At 41.2% G+C, this 26,750-nt stretch overlaps 1 protein-coding gene across 7 annotated transcripts in view; it reads right to left on the reverse strand.

Annotated features, from left to right (window-relative positions):
* Window positions 1-15,028, reverse strand: part of KMT2E (lysine methyltransferase 2E (inactive)) — a 64,477-nt gene extending 49,449 nt beyond the window's left edge. For 4 of the 7 annotated variants that reach the window (XR_008448182.1, XM_054056394.1, XM_054056395.1 and 1 more), the window contains exon 1: window positions 14,733-15,027. The gene's annotated coding sequence lies outside the window, so the exon portion shown is untranslated. Of the gene's footprint in view, window positions 1-7,241; window positions 7,302-14,732 lie in introns of all 7 variants that reach the window. The other 3 variants (XM_054056392.1, XM_054056393.1, XM_054056391.1) reach the window with 2 other exon arrangements.
* Between the last annotated feature and the right edge of the window lie 11,722 nt (window positions 15,029-26,750).

Below are 26,750 nucleotides of genomic sequence, written 5' to 3' on the forward strand. Positions count from 1 at the left end.
AAGATAAACTTCTTACCCTACTGCAAGCTACTGAAACAGGTGTTTAAGCCTTAAGTCAGAACTCACCCAAAAATTCTAAGGGACTAATCTACACTGAATAAAATCAGAGACTTGAGGAACTCAAATTTATTTTGCCAAAGAGCATTAAGCAGAAGTGGTTTCATCTAAAAGGAAGCAGAACAGGATTGTAATACTACCTCATTATTTTTTACCACTTGAAGATTTCAGGTATTCACCACACACATACATAAAACTCTCATGGCACAGTATTCCAGGTACTTTTATTGCATTGTACTACAAAAGCTGACAACTTCAGAACAGAAAATAATGTAACCACTGAGGAACTTTTTTCCTTATCTATCTTAAAAGCAATTGCTTATCCTTTGATGCTTGATATTTTAGATGAGTCATAAAATACTATCCACTATCATAATACAGTACTTTCCATTTTCTGCAAGTACTCCTCTATTTCAAGTCATTATTCTTTCAGAATTCTGACAATCTGTCACCCATGGCCTTCTAAGAAACTGTTTCCATAGGTGCACTTCATTTAAGTAACTGGCCAGGAGGAGTGAAAGAAAGGTGCTAGAGAAGAATTCATCCTACAATCCAAGCATATTATACACAATTTACTGCTGAAGCGAAAGTCCTCTTCAAGCAGCACATGAATGTGAAAGTCACAAAGACCACACTCCTTTGTCTAGTTAATTTCAAGGTTATAGAGTTAAATGGTACTATATAGAAACTAATCCTCCAAAATTCAATGATCAGCGCTTTATTGCACAAAGTAGCTCCGCTACCATACCTTAATCTCAACAGTAGAGGATCTCCAATTTTGTCACTCTATTCTTTTAGTGATAATACACTGTAAGCTTTGGAAGGATTTTGGCAATTTCTTAGGTAGATCAGATTTTCTTCATTATCACCCTGCCAACACAGCTTCATTAGTTGAAAACACATTCCTTATTTGAAGAAATTTTGTTTTTATTTAATTACAGTTAAAAAGCTGATCTTGCCCTAATAATATGATTTTCATCTTAAAAAACAAAAAAAGTGTTTTGCTTGATCTGGTGTAAGCACCTATCTTGCACAAGATCAACTTCCTGCAAGAAACTTATCACGCTTTACCACTCAGACGCATTGGTTTACCTTTTCTATGTCAGCTTTTTTCCTCTCGTGAATACATAGGAGCTCTTTGACTTAACAGCCATACCAAGACTAAAATATTTGAAGCCTCACCATACTTCTCAGGATCCACTTTGCTTAAGATACCAGAACCTTTTTCTCTTTTAATGAACTGAGCTCTAACAACACAAGAGTACAATACATTTCAAACTATTCCTCTGTGTGGCTTTGTACAAAGAGCATCGTTTATGCACTGAACAACAGAAAATAAGTTATACGTTATCCCTGAGGTATTCCACTTACACAACATTATTCTGCGGTCTAACGAAGACCACATGTTTTCTTTCTGCCATGTCTTTCTAAGATCGATTGCATGACAGAAAAAGAAAAATCTTTTTCACTGGTACATGGAAGAAAAAAACACACAAATACAGAGGGCTCAACTCTGGAATCACAAGGTAAATGGGCAATTTCCTGAAGTTACATCAGTATTTTTAAACCTAATCCTACAGAGTCCAAACATTTAAAATGAAATCCCATTGCTATGATTAGATGTTGGCAGAAAGGAACCCCAGCCCTACTTTATCAGCATGTCTTTTTTCCACTCATTCCACTTGCTTCTTGTACGACCATCAGAAGCTACACAGAACAGTTTCAGGAAACAAGCAGATGATAGATCACCTAGACAGAAAGTACACTTGAAAAATAAGAACTTGAAGTCTAGCCAAACTATCCAGATGACTCCAACAAGGTTTCATAATCCCAGCTATCAATCATCCTCTAAGTGTCAAGAGCCCAGACATTCTGCTACAGCATTTTCCACGCAAGTTTGCTTCTTTTCTTAGTTTTTTTTTCAAAGAAGGTAAAAAAAAATACATTTTCCTAACACTTAATGGCTATAATAATGGCTATAAATTGCAGAAGGGGAGGATTTAGACTAGACATTAGGAAAAAATTCATGATGATGGTGGTGAAACACTGGCATAGTTTGCCCAGGGGAGCAACCCAAACCATTCTATGATTCTATGATTTAACTACTTTTACTTGCATTTTCTTTCATGGATTCAGAAACTGAGTTCCCAGTACTAACATCAAACGGAAAGTAATGATAGAAACCTCATCAGAGAACTATGACTTACCTTCATTTTTATTAATACTGAAGCACATTTTTCAAGCTAGAAGAAACCAAACAATATTTGCGGTATCAGAAAGGTACAACTTGCATGATTACATATGCTACACTGGCAGCTCACCTGCGTGAGACATTTAACCTTTCTTAAGGAGGGGAAGGGAAGCGGCAACAGGACTAGGAAGCCAGCTAGAACCTATGCTGCATGTCTAAGAATACTAAAGCTCTCATCTGGATGCACAAGATGCAAAACCTTTCGCAAAAATCAAAGGTAAGAGGTGGCAGCAGCACCAGTAACAACTTTTTGCCTTAATGATAAAAAATCCCAAAGGTACATCAACATATCAGATAAAATCATATACTTATTACAACAAGGTGGGTTTTTTTAATCCATATTTGCCCTTACAATACAAAAACCGAGGGGAGGAGGGGAAATGAAATCTATTTTTACTGTTCTTCCTGGTACCTCTGACAGCATGAAAATGTCATTGTTCCTTGTCTTTCCTTCCCCATAAACCAATTTCCAGATTCTTTTGTCATGTGATAGATTATTAGAGACAAAAAGCATTTCAAAGTTAAGGAAAAAACATCTACTATAAAAGCTGGGAACAGAACTCAAAGCAAGGTACAACATTTGTTTTCTAGTTTATGAAGGGAGATCAATGAAATCATGAATTAAGCTTATGATTAAATTATTTCTTAGCTCAAATCTATGAATTCTCCATGCAGACAGAACACTACACTGATCTTAATAAGTGGATCACTGAATCGGTTCAAGTTTCTCACATCACTAGGCATTACAAAAATAGCCTTTCTGTTCCTCTTTTTAAGACTTCAATATACACCTGAAGTTCTTCAGTTTTTTTTCTAGCAATTGCCTCTATCAGTCACCACCTGTCAACAATGAGAATATGAAAAAAAAGTAGTTACACAGTCTGTATGTTTCAAGACTTGGATATTTCATAACAGAATGCCTTTGCAGAAAGAATTACCAGGGCATCCCTAAATACAGAGCAGAAGTATAACGAATGTGATTAGATTAACCTATAGAGAGTCTCAGTATTTCATGAAAGGAAACAGTGCTGGTTTAAGATAAAAACTACTTGAGATTTTATACAAATGCATGCAGTTCGACCTCAAAATCTTTAACTAATATCACTGCAGAAAGTGATATTATCACTAACCAAACTACCATCCCTATACTATGTCTGCACTGCATCTTCACAAGGTCTATATACAAAACGTACATGATCAGAGGGGAAAAAAAATTATCAAAATCTTGTAATCTATCTACGTATGCCAATTTTCCTTAACAGCAAAATTATATAACTTTAAATACATATTACTACACCTGTAAAAGGTGAAAGTGATGATCTATCCATATTTTTACTAACTGAGTAACTGAAACATCTGAGAATAATTCTCACTCCTAAATATCCAAGAAATTACAATCTGTTTCCCAGCTTAGGGAAAAAAAGGCAATTCACCCCATGTGTAGGCAGAGCTTATTTCCCCTTTGCACAAGCACATAAGCTCTCCTTTGCTGAAGTAAGAGTACTGGTAAACCAACTGTCTCACACCCTTTAACTACAGGCAAAAAAATTAGTAACCATTTCCTGGAGCAGGATTTAGGCATATGTATACTGTGCGCTTTCTGAAAGTTTTGTTTTTAAGGGATGTGTACAAATCCAAGGGAATTAACTTGAAACTTACTGGAGCAAACAGATGAAACTGCTGCAACAAAGTTATCTGTACGGTCTATTTTCCACTGTGCATGGACCACGGGTGAAGAGGAAGGGTAGAGAAGAGTCATCAGATTCACAGATAAAAATGATTCAGATGTAAAATACTAGCTGCATGACAGTTGAGCCAAGCAAGAGCCATCAGTTCAACCAGCACATGATACTAATCCGGTTGTAACTTCAAGTCAATCTGAATGTAAAAGCAATCTACCTGTACTCACAGAACACTAAGCGCAACCCAAAACGTAACTTCCGTCTACTCCCACTAGAAAATTCATGCTACTGTGGATCCACGTTGGCTCCGAGTCACACAGGATCACTCTGAAACTAACTACAGTTATCCATCTCAACAGGGTTTTTCATGCAATATGCAAAGATTTCAGAGATCGTACTCCTGCTCTCAGGCCTCTGCTGACTCTTGCTGATCGTGGTGTTAGCTGTTTATAGAAGTCACCTCAGGTAAGAGAGACAGATGACCAAAAGGTAGCATTTCTTTTGTTTTTCTTACCACATCAGGAAATACAGTCTACAAGATGTGCTGGTGCCTTCCTTCCCCTTAAAAATGCTTTCCTTGTAACAAGTAGATAAAAACATATCTGAAGAGCTGTATTCAACAGAGCACACAGGAACTTAGTTAAGTACCTTAAAATTGAGAGGCACCAAATCAAGCCTACTACATACACTGGAAAAGGAGAAAAACAGAAGTAAGAGGAAAAACACTTACTAGCTTTTTCTGTGCATAAATTGTCTTTTATTGAACACAAAATCTCAATGTTTTCCTCTTCCCCCTACAATTACATCAGATATGTATATACGTTTTGCAATCATTAGCAAAAGCAATTCTTGTCATGCCTTCCTTCAGATTTACAGGCCAACAATTGTAACCTATGGTCACAGGAACCATCCTTCCTACAAAGAAATGCAAAAAACTGATCTAAGAAAAGTTGATACATCTATGCTCTAGCGCAATCTGTACAAGAGACGTTTCTAAGTAAAAATGCATATATCGATACACTGTGCCACAGTCTGCAAATCCAGTGTGAAAACTATTATCCTGAACCGTCACAGAGATGACAAACTGAGCTTTCCTACTTGGCTTCTCTGCCTACAATCTCCCCTCCACCTTTTTTTTTTTTTTTCACTTTGTTAAAATTTCTTTTAATTGAGAGGGGGGACTTACAGGAAGAAAAAGAGAAGAAAACATTAAGATTTTAGCAAAACATAAATGTTTTTAGTGATGTCCTGCTTTGAACAACTGCTCTGAACACCCATCTTCTCTATACAAAAGTTATTTGTAAAACCAGTGACAAAAACTGACATTTTAATGGTATACCATAGATATCCTCCAAATGGTGAGCTACTCTACGTGCATATACCCATATACATATGAATCTACACACGAAATCTGGAAAAATATTCGTAGCATATGCAAATGTAGCATAAATACACGTATCAAAGTAATCCGAGTATTTATTTATTACTGGCCATTTCTAAAGAGAGAACACAACTTATCATACCTAGAAGCAGAATACACAAAAAAATGAGTAATCTTACTGACAAGGAAGTTCTTCCTCTGTTCCCCCCAATACGCTCCACCATGGTATAGATTTTGCTATGAGATTAGGAGGGATAGCTAACTTCCAAATGCTACACCACTGCCATTGCAGTATGATGCATGCAGGCTTAGAAACAACTATCAGTCCAAATTTAGACCTTTGCTACCAATTGCTGCTCTCTGTGGTAAGCCAACAAGTTAGCAGTCTACAGCAAATTTGTGCTGAAACAAAAATGGGTAGTAGGCAAAATTAATACACAGTAGGCACTCAAATATAATACACGCATTAGGACCCATTAGCGACCAACTCCTGCAAATCACATCAAAAACCAATTTCTTCTAAAATAAACCTGGTTTTCTATGTACCTGTCTGTAGTTTTGGCCCAAACATTCCCAACTTACCTAAGGTTCTCTATATCCCTCTTGCACCAATATCTTCCTCCCCATCTTCTTTACCACCATATTAACTGGTCCTGGCCTCACTTACAAGCCCCTCAGAAACCTCCTATGCTGTGGTCAGTAGTCAGGTCCACCTCACCCCCTCCTCCTCATATGGCCTCTTTCACAAACCAGGAAAACTACACAAACCCCACACATCTTCTATGGCTTGTCTGAATTACATGCAGCAGCTGTCAGCAGAGAACAGAAAATGGCTAAAATCATTATGCTTCCTCTCCCGCTTCTCCCAGGACACTGTTCCTGGAGCTGCCCCCTTCCATCCTCTTTTCAATTTTCATTAAGCTTCAGAGATCAAGGCTTCCAACTTCTTAACTACCAAATTCTGTTTTAAGTTATTGTTTGTAATGACAGAGCCATCATCAGACCAACTTATTTAAGAAAAACAGCTCCTCTTCCTTTGCTTCTAATCCAGTGACAATATAAAGTAGTAACAAGCATGGTGAAGTAAAGAGTTCAGCACCATACTTAAAAAAAACATCCCGATCAAATATATGCAGGATTTTACATCCAGCAAAGACCTGCCATGTTTGGAATAGCAGTCAAACCTCATGAATTGATCTTAAGCTTGGGATCTAGAACAAAGAAGGAAAAAGATGTGCCTCCTTCACGGTATTCAAGATTCATACACCGAAAATATCAAGCTTCCATCATGAAAGCATCAAGAGGATGTGGCCAGACTCTTTGGTTCCCTGTGACAGGACAAGGAGGAACAATCATAAATTGGAACACACGAAGTTCCACTTCAACATGAGGAAGAACTTCTTTACTGTGAGGGTAACAGAGCACTGGAACAAACTGCTCAGGGAGGTTGTGGAGTCTCCTTCTCTGGAGATATTTAAAACCTGCCTGGGCATGTTCCTGAGCAACCTGGTCTAGGTGAACCTGCTTTAGCAGAGGGGTTGGACTGGATGATCTCCAGAGGTTCCTTACAACTTCTACCACTCTGTGATCTTGTCAGTTCTTCAGCATACAGGTTGTTACATGCATTACATCAACTCTAGTCAGTGGAAAGAAAGATGCTCTTTTAAAGAATAAACCTAGAATCAGTCTGTCAATTAGCAAAGTTTCTGCCATACAGAAGAGCTAGTTTCCATTTGCCACAGGCCACCTCCCCTTTACTAACTGGTCTAAGAGAGCTGCTCTTCCGTATTCCTGAAGAAGTGATGGAAAGTGATCTCTCTCCCTCAAATATTTATGCCAGTCCACTAAAACACAGAAGACTTCCCCTTACCTCGCCTCTGTCTTCACTCCTCCTTTTCTTCTCTCAGTGGAAGTTAGACAAAATACAGGGCTAGGAAGAGAAAAAGAACGAATGGTAGAAGGGAAATAAAGGTAAAAGCAGTTACAGAAAGGGTAAGAACTAGTTTACTGACCAGAATCTATCAAAGAAGCAGTAAGCAGAGGTATACAGAAAAATACCAGGCTTACCAATTTTAAGTTTTATATTTAGAGAAACTAAACCCCCAAACTGAAAATTAATTGCCAATCCCTTGATGTATTCAAGTTTACTGAACACCTGCCATACTTACTAAACCAGACAAAAAGGTCTATCCCTTAAAAAAATAGCAATTATTTGAGCTGGAGAGTCAAGAAATTGTAAAATACAAGACAAGTACAGCATATGAAAAAGAGCAGGAAAGAAAATTACTTTTTGATAGCAATACTGCTTATTGCTTGGAGAATTACACACGAGCTACCTAACAGTGTGGCATACGGTATCACTCAGATGTACAATTTCTTTACAATAGATATTCAAAGGTTAAGAAAACAAGTAAAGCAGTTTCCCAGTACAAAAACCTTGTCTTTAAGCCATTCTTTGTATCAGCTGTCTTAATACATTTTTCTCCTTCTACCACAAAGTGGTAAATAACCATTGACTAAACTTACACAAACCGCCTGCATGTGAGTTACCAATTATTCTCAAAAATGCCATTTAATTATTTACACCTGTTACCTTATTATCCCTCACAATCATTTCAAAATATAAAGTGTTTCTGCAAGTATATACAGTCCGCATTCTGTAAGAATACTCTGTAAATCATGTCTGCAACTGTAAGGGCTAATGTTAAACCTCATGTTGAGTCAGTCACTGGAAGGTATAAATTCTAAGGCCCAATGTTCTTCCCAAGAAGTAGTAAGGCTTTTGGGGTGGTGTGGCTATGAACACAAACAGGTATTGCTTTCAACAATCTACATGTTTTAATGACTTCATGAGATCAAGTAGAATAATTAATTCTTTTTTTCCTATGCTGTTTAACAAGGCTTAGGAGCCTACTGTTCTTATTAGGTACCTACTACACTAGCAGTAAATTCTTCTGATTTATTTGAAGCCTGATATTTCAGCCAAACAAACTTCTATTTTGACATGCTTTCACTCAGGTAAATTCCAAAAACTAGCTCCCCTGTCTTTATCAGTGGTGTCTGACTTGCATGACAAGCACAATAGCACTTCTACTTACACTTGTGGAAGCAATTTGTAGATATTCACCCAGTTGTTACAGTTATGCCCAGGAATCTAAACACAAGTAAGATAAACTTGTGCTCTTTCAAACAGAAACTTCATCTCTTTCTAGCAGTTAGAAGAACTCTTTAATGTAATTTTAACCGAATTTCAACCTGAAATATATTTCTTAGTAATAACTTGCTAATATTTCAATGTTCTTATACTAAGACTTTGGGAGGAAGACGGCAAGAGAGGGTGAGGGAACAGATGTCATGTTCAAGGACAGCCAAAAAACAGAAGTCGAAGATCAAAGGATCTTTCCTACTTTCGAGGAAACAAAAAATATTTATTTTCAATTACAATTATCTTGCAGAACTATGATGTCTGATTCACAAGATTAAGAAATTTAGATTCTATGCACTTGTAACCTTGTACCTTTGTGTGTTCAAAGGAGATCTCAGTATGTATTTTTAATTGTAGTAACAAATATACTAAAAAAGTATCTTAGAATAAACACAACAAACACACAGCTTTTAAGTTTTAATACCACTGCCACAAAAAAGAGTCTGTCCTTTATTTCTTCAGTACAGAAGACATGATTGTGAAGTGAGAAACAGTAGAGAATGAACTCTATAAAAAATTACCACATTCACAAAAATCCGGCATAATGATACTGAAGAGCAACATTCCCATCAAACATTTACAGCCTAAGCAAAAAAAGCAAAAAACCCCACAATTAGCTGGATTACTTGGTAAAGCATCTAAGGGAGGAAACTGATCCTTAAAACCAGTAAAATATACAAAACGGATTAAAAAATTACTGTACTTAAGTATTCATGTTTATTTCACAGTTCTAGGAAGTTAGGTTTGGAAACCAAATGAGAGGTGTAATCTCTATATCTTCCCCAAAAGCTATAAATACAATGCTGTAATTCTCAGGTCTTCACCTTCAGTTTAACAGAACCTACTAAAAACATTCCTTATTGGAAAAGTTTCTTTAAACCAACAGTTAAGACAGGATTAACTGTCTAGACTTGGAATATCATCTGTCTTGTGATAGGTTTTAAACACAACCCCATTATAACCATATATTAGGAGTCAGCTCCTTTTGTCTACTCAAGGCAAGTTAAGAACACTGCCCACTGTTAAGGAAAAAATTATCTTTATACCTAGTCAAGCTAAAAGTGTTAAGAGTAATGGAACACCAAACCAGTTTAAATATTCAGACCTCTTCAGAGTAAAAGATCCAAACCTACCATGCTGCATACATTTTAAAACCTCACTTTGTAACTATAGGATATTAATTTCATCACTTTCTGTGACAGATGAAATAACCAACAATGGACAATGGATTATAAGTTCTCCTTCTTAAGTTGTAATATGAAGTACAATAATGCCATTAAAATCGAGTCTTATCATCTCGTCTTTGAACTTGATGGTAATTTATTTTTGAGATAAAGATATAAAAGTGAATGATTACCTAGATTATGATGGCACAGAACAATACACAAAGCAACTACAAATGAGAATAAAATAAAAATAAAAGCTTCTCTAAACCTGAGCCTTCACTATGCCCTTTTAAGATCTACACCTATTGAAATTGTTAACTTAAAACTGAAATCTAAAACTAGGATCAGCACTATTTTGCCATTCCTTTATTCCACCTGACTTGCAAAACCACTAGTCCCTTGCAAGTCTCACCCGATTTTAACAACACTACATCTCTATTTAAGCAGCAAATGCACTATCACATTAGAGTTAGTACCATAAATAAAATACACAAAACTAACAAACACTTTTTACTTGCACAGGATGTAGTCTCTGTGCTACTTCAACTTATTCTTCAACTGTATGTCTGAAACACAACTTGAGTGGACACTGATCTACCCTAGTTCTTACCAAATATTTTTAGCTCAAAAAGAAAGATAAGAAAGCACTTAAGTCAGGGATGTTAAAAAAAACACTTTGCACAACTGTCTTCAAGGGTTTACAGATAATTATTACAATTTTCTAACAACCAGCGACGCTTAAAATCTTGCTTATTTCATTAACGCCACATTAACATCAGTATCTCTTAGCAAATATATGAAACCTTGATAAGTTATTCTTAAATAACTTGTTTATTATGCCTTAAAGGTAGCGACAGATTTGTCTTCAAACACAACTATAGCAGATTTTTTTGTGGTATGAAGGTCATGAGCAGAATTCTTGATCCTCAAAGAGATTAGGTTAACTTTTCTGGGAACAATTCTTTGGTTAGTAAGAAAATGTGAACTCTGAGGTACTCAGAAATAATCACCGCACACCATTCAAAACCCCACTGCAATTAATACTTTAAAGAATCCAGAATTTTGAAGAATAAAAAGTATTATTTTTTTTTAATCCACTCTACATATGTAGAACATTCTTTTTTTTTTTATCAGACATGTTTAGAGTTTCATTCTTAGCAATAAATCAAAACTACCGTTTGCACACTGGAAACATTTAAACGCTGTACCTGTTCCAAAAACACCATCCAACAAAATTTGCTTTTGAGAGATTCACAAATGCTCATTTATATGGAAGTCACAAGGCCAATAACACAGACGGACTTCCTTCAGATCTCTCCAGAAGTCTGAATTTTTAGTGTTTTATTTTCCATCTACACACCCCTCCAATTTTTTTAGTGTTAAATGAAAAGAATACTTTCATTAAACCTTCACTTACATTAATCTATTTAGAACAATGCCACAATTTTACAATCACATACACCACTCCTTAACTACGTCCCACAAATAGTCCTTACTAAAATTAGTATTATCAAAATTAAGACTGTCCTTATATCAAACTGAGGTCAGGATGAGAAACGCTACAGCCTTGAGTGTGACACCAATTTCTCTATTTGTTGTTTTCCAACACAGCATTAACAGTTGTGTGTGTTGAAACTGTACCAAATATATGAGGTAATGCAACTCCTAAAAGTAATCTGAATTCTGGTGCTAAGAGAAGCTTTCCCTAGATGTAGTCTAAAAAGCCAGTACTATTTTCCCTCTGATATTTCCGAGATGGCAAAAAATGCTCACCCAAAAGGCGAACTGACAGTTAAGCAGAGTTTTTTCCTTTCCGATATGAGAAGCTTGAAAATACACAAATGGTTTTAGAACTAAAGTCCACACAATTCCATTTGTAACGCAGTGTTTGTAAATCAGAAAGGTCTCTCGGAAAAAGAAGAAATTCAGATTTCAAATCTTTCCTCTTTCAAAAAGTTTTTATTAGTTTGGGGAAGTATTTCATTTTTTTATGACTACAACTTTAACATATCAACATCAATGGAGTTATAAAGAATAAAGGTATAATTTCCTTTGTAATATTGTCTCCTTAAAACAAAATCACAGATCTGTTTTTACAAACGGAGAAACTGAGTCACAAAGGCAAACTGACTCACTAAAACTCATACAGGAAAACTCTGGAAGATCTCAAAGTTCCCAGGAGGTTCTTCATTCACAAAATCTGTAATCTGTAAGATAAGCTGTAAAATTTGAGTATTTCAATTTTGGAGTTTTTCATTTTCTGCCCCAAAAAATCGCTTTTTGTGAAGTGTATAATATTATTTTCCTGTAATTTTATTTAGTCTTGAATCAGATGTCTGCTCGAGAACATAACTGAGGTCACAAAGTTAGACTGTAGAGCTGTGTAGTCCTCTAAGTAATAATGTTAAAAAAAAAAATTCACAAGAACAGGAGCTTTATACCTAGAAAATGGCAAGAGGTTTCCAAAAAGGCCCACATTCACGCTACTTAGAATCTTCTTAGGATACTTTTTAATAAAGAGAGCAAGACATGGTTTATTAAAAAAAAAATAATCAAATACATAAATAAGGAAGGTATGATGGGAGCATGCATTACTGGACTATTAACGCATCACTCGGTGGTTAAAGTCAGTCTGCCTTTGGCCTCAAAACACATGAAAGGCATGCATTAACAATAGTCTTAAACTCCTACTATCTTACTGTTCGACTCCAGGTATACCTTAAACCACACAGAAGTGCTTCTAAATGGTATCTTAATTAAAACTCACCAGAGACTGAAGACCATTTTGCCATTTCAATACCTCACTTTCAATTGTTTAAATCCAGAATGTTCCAAAGCTATACTAGAACAGGAATTCATACCTCATTAAACCAAGGACAAGATTAAAGACAAGCATACAAAAAAAAAAAATTTTTTTTTAATTACTTAAAACATATAGTTCGCAGCCTCCATAGTTTTTTGCAGAGTACACTACACCAACTACCAAATAATAAATCCTTGTGACCTCCCTTCCCCCCACCCAAACATATTTATAGTGGTGATACTAAAAGGTTCACATTTCATTTAGGAAAAAAAATTACAGGTTAGGAACTGCACTTTCCCTTGGTACTGGTATGCGTGTTACCCCATACACAATCTATACAGCAATATAGAAAATAAACTGAAGAAAAAAAACGTAATAACAGGACTACACAGTGGCAGAAGAAATTCTGTGTTTTACTAAAGTAACAGGTTATAACCTCACATGCATTATTACCGTGAGCATTAAGTTCTTTTAGTATTCTCAAACTACCAATATATGAAATTACTACCCCAATGTCCAGCAAAGGTATTTCCTGGAAGGTGAATGTGACGTTCACAAATGTGATTCCACAAAGAATATAGCTGACTGTCTTAGTGATCCTAATCCACTACTTATTTTAATAAACATTACTCCTTTTATGTCATTAATAGGATGAACAGATGTACAGTACCCATCACAAATGCAGGAGCTCTTCCAAATTATTAAACCCACACATATATTACCTCACAGCAATCCCTCAAAGAAGCTGCTCGAGTGCGTTGCCTCCCTACACCCCCCTTCTCCCCAACGAGAGTGGTCTCGTTCGCTTGCCTTTCACACACATAACCAATAAAATTAATCAGCTGGAACACAGCATTTTTAAATCGCTGTAAAGTCAAGAGATGTTTTGTATGTTATTTGAAGGGAACAGTCTTTTCATTTAAACGTAATAAGACTCTAATATGCTGCAGACAAACGCACTGCATGGGGTGTGGAGGACCCGAGCTGATTAGATTACCACAACATCAGCCTGAGGCCGCCATTTTTAGAATCTCTAAAGGACAAAAGAGGGAAATTAAAGAATTTGCTCCACATTTTTTGAAAAGTAACTTCAAAAGTACAACGATAATAATCAATTAGTCATGCGTTATAAGTACAGCCGTGGATATCTCTTTCTTTTCTCTGATTTGAGCTCTGAATAACAAAACCGTTTCGTTATTATTTACAGTACCTCAAACTAAAACATTCCTAAATCTAGCTGCAGCACTGAAGTTCTGCTTTCAACGACACGTAGTATATACCATTTTAGGGACCTCAGGGCTTTCCGCCACGGCACAGTCCCTAATGGCCGAGTACGGGGGAATACAAGACCTTTACAATCAGGTTACATGATGTTTCTCTACCCTGTTTAGTCCGACACAGGGAACTGCTTGTTTCTCCTCCCTTAGGTCTGCAGTAATATGGTCTTCTCCACCGACGCTTAATTCTTTAAGAGGCTGAAATACGCCAGCCGAGGAACGCAAACGCCGGCTGCAGAAACTAAAGCAAGAAAGGGATGCACCAATATCGCTACTTACACCCTCAAGGAAGGGGGTGGAGAGAACGATCCCCTTTCAATTCGGCACAGAAACTCTTGAGGGCTGCTTTCCGTTTGCCCAGGTTACACCACGAAGCAGAGATATTAGCAGGGAGGGAGGAAAGGAGGCGGGGGTGTGGAAGGCAGAGAGATTAGGCCTATAACGAGCCATTTTAGTACCACAAAGCAAAAATACACAGGACGGAGAAAGAGCATAAGCTTCCCTGAGCTTCACAAAACTCAATACGCAGTCCTAATAACACCCAAATCCGTTCCTAAAACCACCAGTCTAAGACAGAGCACACTGTCACACAATAGCCCCTTTTGGCTCTTTTTCCAAGCATAATGCATAAATCTGGCATAACTGCCAAAAAATTCTCCTCGGCTCCTCCGGTTACAGTAACCCGCCATATTCACAAGACACAGCGACAGCCTGCCATTTTCAAGCAAACCCCACAAAAGGAAAGCCAAATTCGAGGCGACTGAGATGGAATTTAAGCGCGTTTCAGGGTGGGAAGGAGTTGTCCCCGCACCGAGGGCGACGAGGCGCTCCCATCGCGTTCCAGCCCCTCTTGACCACCCCCTTCCCCAAACACCCCCCCCGAACTCGCCGGGAATGGGCACGGACTCACCTGGAATGGTCACAGGCCAGGCAGCAGGACCCCTCGGCCGAGCCCCTTCTCTACCCCGACGAAAGCGGCGCCACAGCCCCACTGCGGATGTCCCTGCCCCGGGCGGGACTCAGTCCTCCGCAGCCTCTCCGGGAGAAAGACACGGGGAAAGAAAGGGAAGAGGAGACCCCCCCTCCCCCCAAGCCTAGTTCAGCGCGCAGAACCCCGCGGGGACCAGCTGGGAAGCGCCTCTGCCTCGGGACCTGCGTACAAACCCCGCTGCCGCCGCCGCTCCCGTGTCTCCCTCCTTTCAGCCTCCTACGCTCCCTTCTATGTCACTGCCTCTCTCTGGGAAAATGGCGTCGGCTCTGCCCTCCCTCCCCCCGCACGGGCTCACCCGCCCCGCCTGGCAGGGGCCGGGTTACCGACGCGAAGCCAAGGAGCCGCCATTTTGCTTACGGGCTGGCAGCGCAGCCCGCGCCCACTGAGCCTTCAGTGTCCATTTTGCAGCGCGTTGCGCTCAAGGGCTCGGGGCTGGGCGCGGCGGGGGCTGCGAGCAGGGGTGGAAGGGGAGCGGGGCGGTGGAGGAGGCGCTGGCGCCGGGGAGCGGCACCCACGGCGGAGTTAGGGGCGCCTAGATTCTGGGGTTAGCGGCATAAAACCAAGGAGGAGCGATTTTCACGGTTAGGGTAGCGCTTTCAGGGCTCGCAAGCCTCGGTGCTCGCGCCCCGGGGGCCGCGGCACCGGCGAGGGGCGGGCGCCGTCTCACAGCTGCTCCCCCGCCCCTCGTGGCACACCGATTCTTTGTGAATCTCCACCCCAGAAGTTAAATTTTAGTCGCAAAATACGCGCAAAGCCGAGCGGACCCAGGGCGAGGCTATGGGGGCGAGAAAAGGGCAGGAGCGGGGATGCGTGTGCGTGTGTTCTACCCGACCCTCGCCTGCCAGTAACGTTTTTTGAGGCTGAACATCAACGCCGCAGTGTTTCAGGCTCTCGGATAAGAGGGGAGAGCCGTTTTCCTCAAAGCGAGCGGGACAGCACCAGCCCAACGCGTTTGCTGTCCGCAGGGAGCGGGAGGAGCAGCGAGGAAGCCTTGCTCCCCCTTTAGGGCACGGAGCGGGTACGGGCCGGCTCACTCAGACCAGCAGCAAAGGCAGGGGCTCGCTTAGCCCTTCGGGGCAGGCACAGCCCCTGCCGCACGCACCGGGCTCTTCTCCCTCCCGCCTGCCCTGCCCGGCCTCGGCCCCTCCGGCGCTGCGGCTGATGGAGGGAGGGGAGGCGGCGGTTGGGGTTTCGTTGGACGCCCACCAGGGGCTGAGCGAGCCTCCGTCAGTGCGCAAACTCAGGGCACCAGATAAAAGCTGGGCTGGCAGCTCTTACCCTGCCTCGATGGAGCCGCCACAAGCGGGTGAACCGGAGAAGCGAGTTAGCGCCATAGCCTAGCGTCCTCCCGCACCTCGGGCAGAGAGAGTTTGGGGCTCTAAACAGCTGCTGCTGCGGCAGGAGGGAGCCGAGGTGAAGGGATCTGCTGGCTGGTTGGACGCAGAGGCGGCGGCTGCGATGGGGCATTGAGCCTGAGGGAGGAGGGGGGCGATTAAACGTCTTGTGATCACGGCGGAGTCTATGGGTATTTTTTCCTGCCTAACGCTTCTGTGCGTGTGTCTCTTGTTTCTCTCTCTGTCTCTCTCTCTCTCCTTAGGGCGTTCGGCTGGGGCTGCTCCCTCGGGTTCTGCCTGTTGTTGCGCGAAATGGCGGCTGGCGGCTCGGTGGGTCTGGTTGTCGTTTTTTTGTGTGGTTTTTTTTTTTGGGGTTTTTTTTTTTTTTTTTTTAATTCCTCCCTTTCCCTCCCCCCTTCGGTTGCGGCTCCGCAGCGAAGCCGCGGCGGGGGGCGGGCGGGGGCGGGGCCCACGCGGCAGCCAACGGCCGGGCTGGCGGGGCTCGCCCCGATTGGCCCACGCTGACATCATCCTGCAGCAGGGGCCTCCGCAGCGGGGCAGGGCCGGGAGCCGCCGGGGGAGGCTGGTGCAAAGGGAGAAAACGGGCGCCATGATCCTAGCGCGAGGGAAGGACGTGACGGGCGGGGGATCCCCGAAGAGACGGTGAAAAAAGGAAAAAAAGCGCAAGACACGAGGCCTTTTTTTTTTCTTTTTCTTTCTCTTTCCCGCACGGTGCTGGGGCTGTGAGGAGAGGAGCGAGGAGGGGAGGGGAAGGGGAGGACGAGCGAAAGAGGAGCAACCCGCGCCTTCCTTTTGTAACTGCGTCAGTCCAAGATGGCGCAGGGCCTCCCTGGAGACGGGCGGGAGCCGCACGTCCGCCGGGGGTCACGTGACCGCGTCGCATTCCTGCGCGGTTTGGCCGCAGCCCAAGCCGACGCGGCGGCGGCCGCCGGGTAGAGCCGGCGCCTCCCCCGCGCCACCGGGCCTCCCGCCTCCCCTCCCCCAGCGCGGCCGCCGAGCGAAGGTTCTGGCTCCTCGCTCTCCACCCATCCGCAGGGTGTAGCTGCTCGGGGAGGGGGGGGAGGCTTTCCGTGCCGCCCTCTCTCCGCAGCGGCCCCCGGGCTGTCGGTGCCCATCGGCGGCGTTTTACTGACATTAAAACAGCAGAGGGAAACAACACGCTGTGCGGAGTTGTTCTTCTTGATCAGGAGGTGGTGGCGGTTCCAGCGTGGCTTTGCCGGGGGTGCGGGGTGGGCGCCGAGGGAGGAGACCTCGGCGAGCTGTTAATGACTATATTCTATTTAAACAGACTTTCGTTACGGGAAAACGGATCGATGCTCTTTTATTTGTCTGTGGTTGGATCATGTTGTAGGAGTTGAGCAGCTTTTCCATGGCGTATGTTCCAGTTAGGCCCGGCCGGGCCGCAGCTGTAACGACTGGCTGAAAATGAGAACTGCTCTATGCAAATATCGTCAAGATTCCCCTTGTCTTACTTTCTGAGATTAATAGGAAAATGAGTTCGTCACACAGGTCTGAGTAGGCTTGGAAGCTTGGCAAATACATTTTCTGTCTCTTATTTAAGTATTTTGATTAAGAGGAAGTGAAAAACGTATGTTTTCCAGTCCTAACACTTTTTTTTTTTCTTTAAGGAATGCAACTCGTGGTGCTGTTTGGGTGGAGTTCTTGTGTTTCCAAAGCAATTCAGTGCTAGTTCCCGTGTTTTGTTCTTGTAGGTAGTACATTTAGCTTATGCATCTAACCCAGTGAACAAATTAACAGTTAAAATTGCTGGTGCATTAAGGGTGGTGGTTTGTTCTGTTTAAAAATGTTTTGTAGAACTTTTTCTGTTCTTGGTCTGTCCCTGGATAGATGCGAGGGGTTTTTTTTTTGTTGGTTTTTTTTTCTTTCACTGTAGTAAACTGGTGGGGGATAAAGCTTGACTATTTGGTGGATGCGTTGTATGAGAACTACCAGAATGAAAGTTACTGGATGCATGACTAATAGAGAAAACCTGTATAATAGACGCTACTTAATATGTGTTACATAAGTAATATGGTGAGGTGGAGTCTTGTTACATAAGAACTGACTGGAGACTTGGGAGCTACAGTAAGTAGTCAGTATTAGTTGCGGATATAGTCTGCAGGGCGTTTGTGTGCTGTGGGGGCAGGGGTAGAAGAACAGGATTGGAAGCATCTCTTAACCTACAAAGGAAAAATGTAGTATATGAAGCATACCAGGAACGAAATAGAGGAGATGGTAGTTACAGGTGACACAGTATGAAGCTCTGCAGTCTAGTTTGAATCTAGCTCTTGGGATATAAGCTCTGCTTCCTTGAAGAACAGTGTCCTCGTCTGTGTCTCCATCCATCCCCCCCGCCTTACTTTTGAGTATCAGATGGTGACTGTCAGATGAGTGTTGCACCATCTGATTTTGTCTGTGCAGATTACTACAAAGAGCAGGATTCTTGAGTCCTAGAGGATATGAGGCTTTTTTTTTTGCTGTTTGTTTTGTTTTAATTAAAAAGAAAAGCTTACTGGAAACAGTGTTGTGAGGAGGCAGTTGGTTTGTTGACCAAACATTTAAGTGACTGGATTACTGATTCTTCTTGTGTAGGCATAGTATGACACATGGTAAATGCTTCCTTTGTAATGGAAGCTTCCAGAGAGGCTTTCAGTGCACAATGGTTCCTTTGATACGGAACAGATTTATTTGGGACCTGACATTGTGAATATTTTCTTGCAGGTGTGTTAAATGAAAAACATTAATTTGAACTGCAGATGAGGAAGAAACACATTTCTGGTTTTATTAGTACTTGTGTTTAGGTATGTATTCCATAATTATGAAGTAGGAAGTAATTGCCTACCTCACTGCAAGAAAGCAGTTAGAATGCTTACATTACAGAATAGTTTATGTAGAATAGCTGGAAATCAAAAGCTTTACTATGGCAGCTAGAGCTTTAATTCTTAAAGCACCCTTTTAGGTAGCTTGCATTAATATCGGATCTTGCTTTGAAACCCCAGAAGTGAACTAGTTTAAAAGCTCTTTGTGTAACTGTTGGCGTACTGCAGCAGTACTTGAGGTGTTTGTGCTTTTATGAAGCTATAGAAATGAAGGCAAGTTCTAATGAGCTCATGAATTTTTGTGTATTTCAAGGATATTCTGTTAGCTGTTTTCAGGGAAGGAGTATTAGTTATATTTTCTAAGAAGTAGTGACTCCAGCAGTGTTGTAGTGCAGTCTCAAACCAATATATGATGCATTCTGAATTACTTCTGCTGCAGGGTGAAAAAAACAAAAGCACACACAACTTTGAGGCTGAAACTTCAGGGGAGGAGAGTTGCCTGAAGGCTAGTCTGATGCAAGCTATATCTAAATCTGGAAGGTGAGGGGAAGTAAGGGAGCTGTAGAAGGGGCCGACTGGGTAAAAACAGGCATGTAGGTTGCGTTTATGATAACCTACCAGGGAGAGGAACAACTTCTCCTGAACTACAATTCTTTCCTCTTAATAAGTATATTTCCATTCTCCAGCAGTTAGACTTGTGGTTGCAACTTGCCTTGCTAGCCTGTCTGTGCTTGAATGTGTGGTCTGTACTTTTGCTAAGACCTGTTATTTAAACGTTGTTTGCTTTTAGCCAGAGAAGGACTGACATGCCAGTTCAAGGGTATGTAGGGGAGAAAGGAGAGGATATTAGCAGTGTAATAGATCTGAGTATACATTAATGCCATAGTTGAAACAGTTGAAGTGGTGCTCATGCTGAAAGATGATCCTGCACCTCTTCCCAGCTGTTCATTCTTGCTTCTGTACCACGCCTTTTTTGACGGTGCAAGTAATCATGTGGGAAGTAGAAGAGAAGAATGGATCTAGCAGAAGCCTAATTGTAGTGTGTGATTTTCTAATATGAATGTTCACTGCGTGGCTTTACGAACATTCCTGCTTGAACAGGAGTAAGAAGCAGCAGCTGCAAGGAGAATGGAGATACGCAGGTTTCAACTGTCAGTGAAATTTGATACATTTTTTCTTAGGAAAGATGCAGTTCTTGGGGAATTTTTAGAGGCAACTTGTAGAGGCACTTGGCTAGTGCAGCCAGAAGCACTACTTGAGGAATCAAGGATACTCAAAGTTCAGAACTTTCTAAGAGTGTGTAAGGTACTGCTAGTCTCACCTGCAGTTGCAGGTGGAAAGATCATTTCAGATTCACTGAAACGATAGCCTGCAAAAATAAGGGAAATGCTGTTTCTTCTCAACTGTAGCCTAGGTAAGTGTTCACAGGACTTTGGACTTGGGGAGCTTATTTTTTTGGAACAGGGTGAAACTTGGAATAGGCTTGCTTCGTCCAGAATTGGCTGATAGTTAAGGCGTTAATGGAAGAATGATTCTTACTGAATGAGTTCTGAGCTAATCTTAAATTTAAATTTTTTAAAAAGTGAAACTAGTGGATGACAGTGGTCACTGGTCAAATGAATAGGCATTTTTTGCCTGTAGTAGAGCAGGTCTAGTGACTGCTGGCTGATCAGTCATCCACCTGGTCGTGGGAAGGCTATGTTCATGCTTGAACAGCAACAGCACAGGCCAGGAACTTCCTTTGCACACTGCTTCAGGCTTTTTGTTATGATGAGCTTTTCTGAAAAAGTTAAAGCTAGTTAGGTTCTTTCTTTAGAAGGAAAATAAGTTATTGGCTGGTTCTACAGTTCTTAACAGTTGAGTTCCTCACTTAGAGGATCAAGCTTAAAGCTGCTGTGTGGCCTGCTAATCCCAGGATTAGTATGAATTTGCAACAAGTCTACCTTAGTGGTATGACCTTTAGGTAGTCAAGTGGGGCAGTGGTTTGTTTTCTCATTCTAGCATGACCTTGTTGTTTGAAGTAATATTGTGAACTTCTGGTTGCTTTGGAGACCAGTATTAAACTCTGTCCTCAGTTAGCGTTAAGATGCTAGCAGTGTAAGCACAGTGGCGATTTTCACAGTGGTGAAGAAAATACGAGAAAGTACTGCCACTTTCTGAGGGTTGTGCTGTGCTGGAGACATGAAGCTACTGAACTATGGGTTCCAGCATCCCAGGATTGCAGCTAAATCCTAGTCCTGTCACAGAGAAAGCATTTGTGTTGCTTGTAAACTTCAAAATGAAACAAAACTTAGCTGCTGTACTTGTGTGGTTATTAAGTGCTGGACAGAAGAGGTTCTGTATCTGCTGAAACTTCATACTGCAACTTGTCCGGAGGGAGTTTTTTAGAAGGCGCAGGGACCAGTCGCAGGCTCAACAAATAAATTTCCTACACTCCTGTGGTCAAGTATGCTAGCACGTTAATGATGCGCAGTCGTGCAGTTGAGCTACATTTCAACTTCTGAATGAGAACAAGTGCAGCACTGTTTCATGTCTCTTCGAAGTTCAGCTTTTGAAGAATACTGTAGTCGTACTTGGTGTTATCTGTTAGGACTCAAACAGTTTCAGAAGTCTGACAGCAGAGTGGTGTGCTTGGAGCGGGTAACTTTCTGATGTTGCATATGACTGCCTGTAATAATGGATTTGTTCCCTGCAAGCTTCAGTAAATTGGCAGCTAATGAATCTTTATATTGATGGAGTTCAATTCTTAGCATCTGTTCTACAGGAATTGGCGTGTATCTTTCTGTTCAGTTGGTTGACATGTACAGATCATCCAGAGCTGCATGATCCAGTGTTAGTACAACTGCTACAGGCTAACAAAGCAGAAGTCCAAAACTGCTTTGTGTAGCAGATCTGCAGTGTGTCAAAGGAAGGGGGCAAAAATAACTTAAGAGCTATCTGGAAAACAACTATTAGCATCTAAATCTTGTGCTAAACTCCTTTTACTTGCCCCCCATGTTCCTGCCTTCCCTTATCAGAGTAGATGGCTGTCATATGGTTTTCTCCAATTTAAATGAAGTGGAAGAAATGAACTGGAGGTGCAAAGCTGTGCTGCTTTATTAGTGCAGGCAAAGCGATCCCTTGAATAGACTGCGAGTAAGACTACAGCTGGTCATGAGATTGAGGGAGTAATTCAGTCTCTAGTGTAAGAGGTCTTCTACCAGCTTCATCCTCCAATATATGCTAAACTGTACAGTGGTTGTGCTTCTTCATTTTTGGGCCACAATGTTTGTGGCCCAGTGCTGTCAGGCTGATGATAGATTGCTTGATGTAGCCTTATCTGCTGAGACAGGATAAGTTGTCTCATATTGCATCCAGAACAACTATGGCCTTTCTAATTGGAGAACTTTATAAGAACACATTACTTAAAATGTCATTGTCACAGCTCTCCTCATTTAGAAGACTACTCTTCAGAAAATTAAACTATTGCTTGAGACCTTATTACTCTCTACAACTATCTGAAAGGAGGTTGTGGAGAGGAGGGAGCTGGCCTCTTCTCCCTAGTGACAGGGGACAGGACAAGAGGGAATGGCCTGAAGCTCTGTCAGGGGAGGTTCAGGTTGGATATCAGAAAAAAATTCTTCACAGTAAGAGTCATTAGGCACTGGAACAGGCTGCCCAGGGAGGTGGTCGAGTCACCTTCCCTGGAGGTGTTTAAGGGACGGGTGGATGAAGTGCTTAGGGACATGGTTTAGGGAGTGTTAGGAATGGTTGGACTCGATGATCCAATGGGTCTTTTCCAACCTTGTGATTCTGTGATTTTATCAGGGTGGTGCTACACTTTGAATTCATCTCCAAAGCTGTGCTCCATTACCCCAGCATTCATATGCTGGAGCAAGCTCATAAGCTTATAAAGGCATGCTGGGCAGTTGTCAGATTCTATTTTTAAACTGTTTCTGAGAAGTGCTTCTGTCTCCTATCTCTGCACAAGCATAGGAAAGGCTATACTTCATGTAGGAGCCACAGTGTCTGGGCTCAGCTAACAGCAATTTTTGAACTTGAGTGTCTCCTCTTCAGAGGCAGTAAAATTGAACCTGCAATTTTTGGGGAGGGGGAAATGACTATCTCTAGGAAATAGGGGCAGTGGGCTATCTAGTCCTTGGCTGTGACTACCAAGGACTTTTACTTCTGTAAAAGAAATGGATCTGTAGTGCTTGACAGGCTTGCCAAATGTTAGAGGAATCCTGATGGGTAGTGTGAAAGCACCTGCTTTGCTGTGCTTGGTGAAGTGCAAGAAGAGTTGAGAGCTGAAACACTTCAAGTGGTATATCTCCTGGTGGATCAAACATAGTGGCTTTACTTAATAATCTGCTCCTGATTTGCAGTAACCCATTTATCACAGTTGTGTGATACTACTGTACACCACCTTTAAATTTCCACTGTCGTTGGAAAACTGCTACTAGGTTCTGTGTACAAGTAGGGCTAGTATTATAAGTTTTTTTTTCCTCCCTTTGTCCAAGATCACCTGCTTCAGACTAGGCATGAAATACAAACGCTGAATATGGGTTTTAACATACTCTTGCTCTGCTAGAGAGGGGAATTCCAAAATTGAAGGACCACTTCAGAGAATATTATGTAGTTTTGGGCAAAAATAAAGAATACTGATGATGCATTTAAACTTGGTTTTGTTTGTCTTTTAAAACTGGCAGGCTGGGATATTTCAAGCTGGACTAAATACTATGAACGGGGAAAAAGTCATGCTACTGTAAGAGGAATTATACAGGACAAAATCAACTTACTGAGTTCTACGTATCTTGGAACACTTTCAAGAGACTCAAATACTGCAGTTGAAGGGAGGGAATAATCATTTCAAAGCATTACTACTAGTACTGTACCCTTAGGGCTGTAATGAAGCTTGCACTACTTTTGAGAGTTGGCAGTGCAGGGTCTTCTGGTTTTGTTTTCTAGAACAGGCAAGCTGCTCCACCCTTTCCTGCAGATTGTGCCCTACAAGTATTATTTGCCTTGGAAGTGCAGCTAATAGCAAAATTGGCTTGTCTTGTCTTCTTGTTCCAGTTGCATGACTACTCAAGAATCCTGTTCCCATGTAAGTAAATTAGAGTAGTTAACAGATAGCAAGGAGAAAAGCATTACCTAAATTCTGTCTTGTAGTCCAAGTGTTAATGCTTAAATGAAGGAGGAAAGCATATCATTGGGCCTGTTGTAACTTCATCTTAAGCCAGGTAGTCTGAGGGGTAAGATACCTTCTGCACTTGATCTCCTGTTTAAGTCTGTTTGCTTAAAAATGCCCTTTATTTCAGTAATGCAGTAATAGTGCAGTGTGTTGTAGATCTGTTTTCTCATTTAAAACAAAACATTACCTCTGCCCTCAACTCTAGAGCCTTCTGTAACTCAGCAAGGGTTTCATATCCTTGGGTCCTCTCCTGCACAGTTTAATGACTGCCTCACCCGGTTTGATCAGAACTATAGGCTTATGTCTCAAATGCCTCACGTGACTAATGCTCATGTCCTTTCAATGTATTTTGTAAATAGCATATCACAAGTAAGCATGGATTGATCTGTCTACAGATGCTTATTTTGTATAGAATTGACTTGCTGGAAGGTACTTGTGCGTGTCTGTAGATGCTGCAAAAGGCTTGGTTTTTTTTTTCCTGTAGACAGCCTGTGTGTTTTGCAGGAAGTGTCTTACTCTGGGTGTCTCTTATTTTTGCTTGAATACTGTTGAGCAATAATTACATAACAAGTAAATTCTACATCCTGTTTAGAATAGGATGCACATATTAGCAAGTGTAAAATGATCTCTTGCATCTCCCTACAAATAGGACGTTGCAGTTGTGAATATTTCATCTTCATCGCTCTTCAGAAGCCATTCCACGTTTAAAAATCCAGAGTCTGTAAGGGATGTCTAAAATAACAGTTTAAAATAATGGGTTTTAAAACAGCGATCTCTCAAGGTAGTAGGTTTATCTTATGTGATGCCAGAATGAGTATTGGTTTTGAGTTGATACTTTTTATGCCCTTCTGCATCATCAGTTCCCGTTGTAGTAGCAGACCATCAAAGAGCAAAAAAACCTGAGCTGGCTGGCTAACAAGGTAAGTCCAGTAGACCTTGTTTCCCTTTATGTGCCTTTCTGAGTTTTTTTTTTTGGTTGTTGTTGAATCTCAATGTCTGGATATGCCCAGTTGACACTGGAGTGAAGGAGGTTTCTTCACCACTTTGAAACAATGTAACTGTAACTCATAAGCTGAAATCTTGTTCTACTTGTCATATGATAAATAAAGATGAGGTGCTTCATTAAGTTCATTTGCTTTTCCCTTACAAAAGTCTAACATAAGCATTGGTATTTTAAAATATATATATATGTATTTGACTGTCATTAAGCAAGAGCATGTCTGACTTGGGACACCTTTTTGAAACTCCCTGCGTACCACATACTTGATCAACTGGAAATGCTCAAAGGGGACTCCTGGGTTTCTTGACTGTTGCCTGAAAAAGTAAGAATCAGCTGCATAAGATGCACCTGAGATCCATTTAGCCTGTTTAAAGCAACTGTTCTTCAGTACATGTAATATAAAACAGTCAAAACACAAATTATCAATCTATGTGCGTGACTACTTAAAATTACAGATGACCAAAGAAAGGGAGGATGAGGGAGGCCTCTAGAGGTAACTGTAGCTCTTGAGCAGGAGGGATGAAAGAACAAATGGATTGAAGCAAAGGGTGTGTTTTGGTATTAACCAGAGAATAGTTACTGAAAAAGTATTCTCAGCGGCTTTTATGGCTTTACTAAGCTGTTCACTTAAGGAAAAAAAAAAAAAGCCTGAAGCACGTACATCATTATTAGAGGTCCTGCCCCCAACTACAGCAGAAGGGTGGACTGTAAGAAGGAGACCTGACTGAAATCTGGCTCTTGGTTAGAAAATAAGCAGGCCTAAACTATAGTTCTTGAGTGGTATACAACTTTTAAGTAGCTCAAGGCCATGTCTAGAGTAGGTCATAGAAATTATGAAAATGAAGGTTTTCTGTGCAATTCCAAAATTCAAAAGACCAGTTTAGAGAGGGATCTTCTGCTTGTGATTAACCATCCCTATTTCAAGCAGTTGTGCTGCATCTTACTTACATCGTGTGATTGCTTGCTGTTGCATAACAGGAAGGCCTGGCTTTTTTTTCCATTCATCTTATGGAGCTCATGGAGGGAAACACAGATTGGACTTGTATTTAACTATAACTTCCTTCCTGTTGGGAACTCGCGTCTCTTCCAGTTACGGATTTCTGGCACTTAATCTGCCATGTGGAATACTGTGGTTTCCTGTTCATACGTGAAATTTGAGTAAGCTTTGGAGTCTTGGGGTAGAGAGAGTGACTGAGAGTAATCTTTCTGTGGTATTAGAAAGTCATTCCATGGTTATTTCCTTCCCCAGCTTTCTGCATGGGTACAACTAGGCGTGCTAAGGTATATTGCAGACAACTGGTAGTATGTATAGGCTATCAACATAGCGTGTAAGACTTAGTCCAGATTTTTTAACTCTCAAACTTAAGGACTCTTTGAAAACTTAAAGGTAGTTTTACTATATCTGAATGATGCCCTTTGTTGTAAATATCAAAAGAAAATGACTGGGCTGGAGCTAGCTCAAAGTAGGGCAGTTATAGGCTTAAATTCCCACCTGCATACCAGACTTCTCCAAAATCAGCTTGTAGGTTTCCTATGCAACAATGTGGAGTACGTAAACAAGCCGTGGAAACCAAGTGAAGAATGAGGAAG

The sequence above is a fragment of the Cuculus canorus genome, chromosome 1, assembly GCF_017976375.1.
Source record: "Cuculus canorus isolate bCucCan1 chromosome 1, bCucCan1.pri, whole genome shotgun sequence".
In the NCBI taxonomy this organism is placed as follows: domain Eukaryota; kingdom Metazoa; phylum Chordata; class Aves; order Cuculiformes; family Cuculidae; genus Cuculus; species Cuculus canorus.